Raw genomic sequence first — 6950 nt, forward strand, 5'->3', positions numbered from 1 at the left:
AGGAAAAACCTTTGATTATCAAAAGAAGACCTTTTCGATTTGATCAATAAAATCTTTGTTAAATATGAGATGCATTCTACCACGGGCTTACCCTCTGGTTAGATCTTTCCGGGCCAATGATAACCAAACTGGGTTGAATAATGAAAGAGTAAATGAAAAATGGTGATAAATTAACTGGTTCAGCATCCACGTTCTGCTTTTGCTATAATTCCAAATTCTATTGGCATCAATTGTATTTACTTCGTGTCCTTTTCATACTTGAGCAATGATTCAATACAAATAAACTTTGCACGTACATATTATTCATGTAGTCTCTTGCGGAAGTTAACTAAACTAATGGCTTGAACAAGCCGAGCTCAGTCAGGATTAAAAGGCAGAGAGCTAATTGGCGACGCGATTGCACGCATCACCTGCCATAATCGCTCACCGGACTCGCACAAAAGGATAGGCCTCCCGCGGCGCGGCGCGCAGTTCGCTAATGGCCTCCCCTCCGCTAGGGGTCCACACACAACGGCTCCTCTAAGAAGAAGGGAGGGAAGAAGGATTTTTAAGAAATCCCCAGGGCTCGTACCGCAAGAGCGAGGCTCCCGCGACGTTATAATGGGGCGCTCTGGGGCCCCCATTATAGACCGTTTGCAATTATGGTCGCGTAGGAAGAGCACAGGGGAAGCGACACAGACAGGCAAATTGATTGGAGCTGTCAAAGTCGGAGTTGAACCACGTCTCACTCTAGGAAGATACCATGTACATTGTATCAATATTGTACGTAGTACCATTTCGAATTTAGATGCTTTAGACTGCATCGCTAATTTAGCACATTTTTTATTAATTTTTTTACACCTTTGATAACTAATGAGTATTGTAAATAGAGCTAACTTTGGTTTGGTATAGGATATTTTTAAATGTTTAACTCTATGTTTATAATTTTGAGAACAGAACAACCTCAGGAAGAAATACCATTATTTTGTCCATAGTTTAGGGTCATCGCCCAGGATTTGTTGAAATCCATTGAGCGTTGATAAGCGTTCGTAAATTGCCTAGTATTTAAAGCAATTAGCCGGTATGCGCTCATATTTTACTAGTCGGTTTCACTCTGGACATAGCTATGGTTTTTTAACAGTTGTGCAAAGGTAGTATAAAATGGCTGAGTTCCTTATATGCGATTTCAAGTTGCTTTGGACGTTGGATGGGACGATTATTCCACTAATGGTGAGCCAATTTACGTCCATGGCTAATACTCGGCAAAAATTATGAAGTTTATCATGATATTCAATCTCAATGCGCACTAGAATGAAATTTTGAAAAAATTGAGCCCCTAAAAATGAATTCGTTCCAAAAAATAATGGTATTTGAAATATTTCCCTGAAATATGGATCATTGGCTCTTTTACCACAAAATGCATGCTCAGAAATTGCTCTTCTTTAAAGGGAATGCTAAAAGACTATAGAGAGTGGAGAAATATTTCTCAATTTTGGAAAAAAATTGCCGAAAAAGTCGCTAGTATATTTAAAAGTAAGTCCCTCATAATTCCGAAGTACTTCCGCAAATAGTCACCAAATTCAATTTATATTTACTCATATGCCCACGCGTGGCGATTCTTATAGCGAAAATTGGGAAGGGGGCACCATGAAATATTTGTTTCATATTTCTTATTATTCTTAGCAAAAATATGTCATTCTGGAAGCCTTTATTTTATGCATAAGAATTCAGGAATAAGTTTTTTCTTGGATTCCTCTAAAAAATATAAATGACCAAAATATTTTTATAGTTGGAGACTTCAGAACCTATTGCCGAGTCTAAAAATGGGACACTAAACCTTGCAATACTACTTGGTCGAAACACTGGGATACATAGTAATAATTTATTGCATTCTTTTTCATTCTATTTTTATTTATTCTTTATATGCGTCAATCAAATATTGCATTGTCTATGGTTAAAGAAAAGCTTGATATCCAGGTCTGTCAGAATACAACTAGTATGTTTCCTTACATTACCTCACATGGATTACTTGCATTTTAGTGTATCAATCAGCTGAGCTTTTAAGCCACCGAGTGCGTCCACGGGGTTCCGTATAGAGGGTCAACCACCTCTAGATATATGGCTTAGCTGCAATGTGAGCGAGTTTACTTGTCGATTAAGCAGTCGCGGAAAAAAATCGGCGGTATTCCGAGGTGGTATCCCTGGGTAAGATAGGTCATTTAAATGATACATTAAACCTGTGAAGATACCGTGACTTCGGGATGGGAGGCCGCCAACAATTATGGCTCTCATCACCCAGGGGAGAGGGCAACCGCTCTTCTTCATTTGAGCGAAGGCGAAGTTTGCTTCATACCTTGTAGCAGATGTTTGAAGCAAAAAAAAATTAAGAATGATTTATATATGCATGTACAATTAACAACTTTCCTTCTTCACATATTTAGCATATTTTCCCGTTAATTATCACAGAGCTTACAAAATAACTTGTTGTGATTCGAAATGAAGGGAAGCAACTAATTGTAAGAGAAAATTCTGAGATTAATTGCTGATCTATCATGAAGACAGACTTATAACGCTAGCAAAGCTTGAAACGAACTACATATTGTATCAATCTTCATAATTTTCCCGATGCTAAATTTCAGGATGCGCTCATGTACTCTTGAAATCTATTATTGACGTAAGAATACAAAAAAAAATATAAAAAATACTTTTACAAACGAGAATGTAATTGAGAGGAGGTAACATACACGTCAACAAAGGCGAAATACTCTCCGTTTGTTCCAACTTAATTTACACGCTCTACAAAAATGAGGAATACAAGGATATGAATTGCATTTGGCGTGCCAAGTTCAAAATCCATTTATTCAATTAGTCGCCACACAGCTCGGTATAATCCGATAATCGGATCATGAGGGTTATATAGCGATCAAAAGGGATACTCTGCGGCGTGCTAAAAGATTAGCCTCGCGGTCGGGAAAACAAAATAATATTTCGCACAATATTCATTTGCATTTATACAATTCAATTTGGTTTCACGCACACATCCGCTTCAAAATGGTCACATTTACCGCATTGCCCCTAATTCCTTGTCCCCACACCTGGTATTCGTACGATTTAACTCTTAATCAGTCTATCGCTGAAGAGGAAATAATAGCGTTGCAGAAGAAATATGATGATTGAGCTTTGTACGTACAGAGAGGGAATTAGGAAGGCGTAAGTAATAGAGTAATCGATTACTTGAAATATTTTACTAGATTAAGATGGCGGGAACGTTTTATGAAAATGAAAATATTCGTGGGGAACTCAGGCATGTGTTGGCCTCGCGGCGTCCACCAGACGACCACACATTTTATTGTGTCAGCCCACATTATGTTTTCATCGTTACAAAACTCACCTTCCCCGTATCTTACTATATTTTTGCTTCTGAATTGGTCTCCAATGTGATTTTATGTCTTGCCACATTTCTGGATAAAATATTGATGCTTATAGAGTCTGGTAGACGCCGCGCGCAACTTGAGGTACAACTCGTTATATGCTGGTACATTCGCGATATTCATTGCAATTTTTTTTGATACGTTAATACTTTAAACAAACAGCAATTTAAAGCATTTAATTTTGTATACGCATTTTAATGCCGCGCATTTTTTATTGTATTCAATATAACACCTGCATGAAACTATTATTACGAAAAGCTTACTATAGTTCTCACATATTTTAGTAATTTTGGCATATACTACGCCGTTTCCCCCCTGCCACACACATTTATGGTGGCTTGCTGGGTGTAGGCGTTGATGTATACACATACATTAATCGGAAATATACATATTACAACATACTTTTTGTTGCATCGAACAATAACTTTCCAATCTGATGAGAGAAACTTTTTTTTGTTAAAGTTCAACTAAACACGCTTTCAAAATAAATGTCTCCAAAACCTATTATTCCAACTGTACTCAAAATAATTAGCTAAGTTCTGTGAAAATCCGTATCGTGAAACTTCTATAATCTCTTTTGTCGAACACGAAGTAGGTTTTAAAGGTTAAAGCATCATTGGGCTGACTAGTGCATGCCAAAAATTCTGCACTCATTAGGAAAAATGAGAAGAATATTTGCCTTGTCAAAGTAAAAACCGATGATAGAAAAGGATCGTCAATATATTGAGGGAGTTTTTCTAGAATCGACTAATTCAGAGATATTGAAAGCGTAAACTGTTGATAGAGAAGAAGACTTTATTTAGGACCAACTTCAGAACAGTGATGCAGAATAAGACGATGAGGAAGGAAGTGGCTAAGAAGAAGAAATTGCTGGTACTAACATTGCTTTAGGGAAAGTGTTAGCTGGAGGGTTAGAACAGAAGTCATTTGCCCTCACTATATATTGACCAAAAAACAGGAGTGCAAGTCCAAGGAAAAGCAAACGTTTCAAAAATTGTCTCAGAATGTTAGAATGATTTTATTAGTGACAATATATTAGATCTCATTGTGAAAAATACAGATAAGCTAATTGCCGCTAATAAATCCGAAATTGGGAAAGAGATAGCACTCCGGGGAACATTGATGAAATAGAGCTTTCATAGGACTAGTTTTTCATGGCAGGTGTTCTAATAAACAACAAACTCAATACTAGTGACCTGTGGAATACTGTTGGCACCGGTTGGTGCGGTTTTCGCCACGAAATCTCCTCTAAACTAGTTAAGTATGGAATAAAGATATTTTTATTGACGTAAGTACTTGAGGAGTCTCTACGCATCAGAATTAGAGATATATGTTAGAAAGCAGCCAGATGGCCCATTTCACTTAAGCAACTGCCCTTATGATGCAGTGAAAATATTTATTTGACATATTAGAGGTAGTGGACGAAACGCCACCGCAGATAACTAATTTACTAGTCATGATCTATTCACAGATATTCAAAAAAGTGGCCAGCTAATAAGTGGGCACAATAAGGAAAAATAAGAGGCAGCTATCGCCCTCCTTCGCAGTCACACAAGGTCGGCAACAACTTACATCCCGTTTTCTTAGAAAGGGTTCACATTAGTGCCATGTATACTAAAATCAAGAAAAAATGCTAGTATCATATACCCTATCCCATATACTATTATCATCGAGGCATCACGATTCTTATACTCATGAAGCAAAAGGTACAGCCAAAAAGCCCGAAACTGTTACCATCTAGAATGCCACGAAATCTGAAGTGGAAGATAAGTTATGCGCGACATACTCCGTTTCGAGAAACTCTAATCGCTAACCAATTCTGCGCAATGCTCAAATTAGGAGCAATGAATTCCCAGGTAATCTATCCAAAGAATAATGATATTTCCCAAAAACTTTGTAAAAGAAGACATTTCATAAAAATATGGCAAAATAATTAGTGGCGGAACACACAAAAAACTCAAAAAGATTCCAAATTAATTTTTTACCATTGAAGTGGAAAAAAGAGCATTATAACTCAGTATAATAATTAATAATAACAGCGAAAAGAATTAAATGTGAAATGCGTACCTATATGTCTCCGATAAGTGACTTTAGAAAGTGGAAGAAAAAAATGTCCGCAGCCAGAAACAGGTGTTCTAAAAATCGTAGAATGACTAAATACAATTGTAATAATTGGAAAAATGTCCTTTTCTTAGAGCATTTAGAACAATTTTACAGTAATTATTCAAATTAAGCCTTTTCATATTATATCGATGCCATAAAACTGCGTCAACATTAAAGTTAATATGTTGTGTTAAGTATTTTACGAATCAAAATATCCCAATCACATTTATGCATAAATTTGTTAGCTATACATGAAATTACATATATATGAATGATATTTTTGGCTAAAACATTCATTTCTACTTGCAAGCATTTTCCTCAACCGTCGCTGAATGGTGTCTGTGAGGCGTCGCGCGACAAATAGTGTTCGGAAATGTAACGCGACTAACTGTGGTGATATCCCCGGATAAAGTGAAAATTAGAAGTTATCGACTTTATATGTATATATTCATAGCAACATTAACACGTAGTACTATGGAGAACTATGAATTTCTCCATCATTTAATTATCAATTTTTGTATTTCCTTCCAGGTAATTTTAATACTTATGATGCCTGATGTAAATTAAGGTGTAACGAGTGAAATTCGCCCTTTCGCAGATGAAGTAGTCGTGTTCATAGATTTCGTGGCCCTTGCGATGCATCGTTCATTAATGACCAAAAGGACTTCGATGACATAAATGAAGGATGTTAGTACCTACTTGGAAGTGGGAATCATATCTTAAAAAGTGTATGCTGATGAATTTTTGGGAAATGGATCTCTCTCCAGGAAAAAGTTACGCCGCAAAAAAAAGATATCCAACTATCGAACGCCAAGTTAGCATAATTCTTATAAGTCACCGATGATTACTCCGAATCTCTCGTGTGGTGAAACATACGAGAAGTATGTGGAAAAGCCATAGTTAAACTGAGACTTTTAAAAAGAATCATCGGTGAGTGTCCTTGAAAAGTGAAAGAGATCAGCTATCTGACTCTAGTGAGTCCTCACGTAATAGAAAATGCTGCAAGCGCATGGGACCCTTGTGAAGTAAGGCTGACAGTTGAAATGAATAGAGCGCAGCGAAGGGCGACCACGATTCGTGATTAGTAGTTTCGATAAAAAGTTCGGCGTGTCCAATATGTTAGGCCAGTTGGGATGAGAATCTATACAAAAGCGCAGAGCAAAATATAGGCTGAATTTACTTTGCAATTTCGGAGAAGCTGGTAAGTTGGACGGGATCACGAGAAAAAATAAAAGAAATTGACTGCAAAAAAGACACGCTTAAAGTGTCATTATTTCCTCGTTCCCTCTGGGAAAGCAATGGTGTCTCGGTAAATAAAATGTATGGCGTCACTCCCTCGGACGACTCATTGCTAGTTCCCGATGTAATGACTTTTCATGGATTTACTGAAGGAAATTTTCGCCAGGGAAAGGTTTGCCTTTGCGTGAATCTTCACGT

Source organism: Ischnura elegans, chromosome 11 (assembly GCF_921293095.1).
Source record: "Ischnura elegans chromosome 11, ioIscEleg1.1, whole genome shotgun sequence".
Classification (NCBI taxonomy): Eukaryota; Metazoa; Arthropoda; class Insecta; order Odonata; family Coenagrionidae; genus Ischnura; species Ischnura elegans.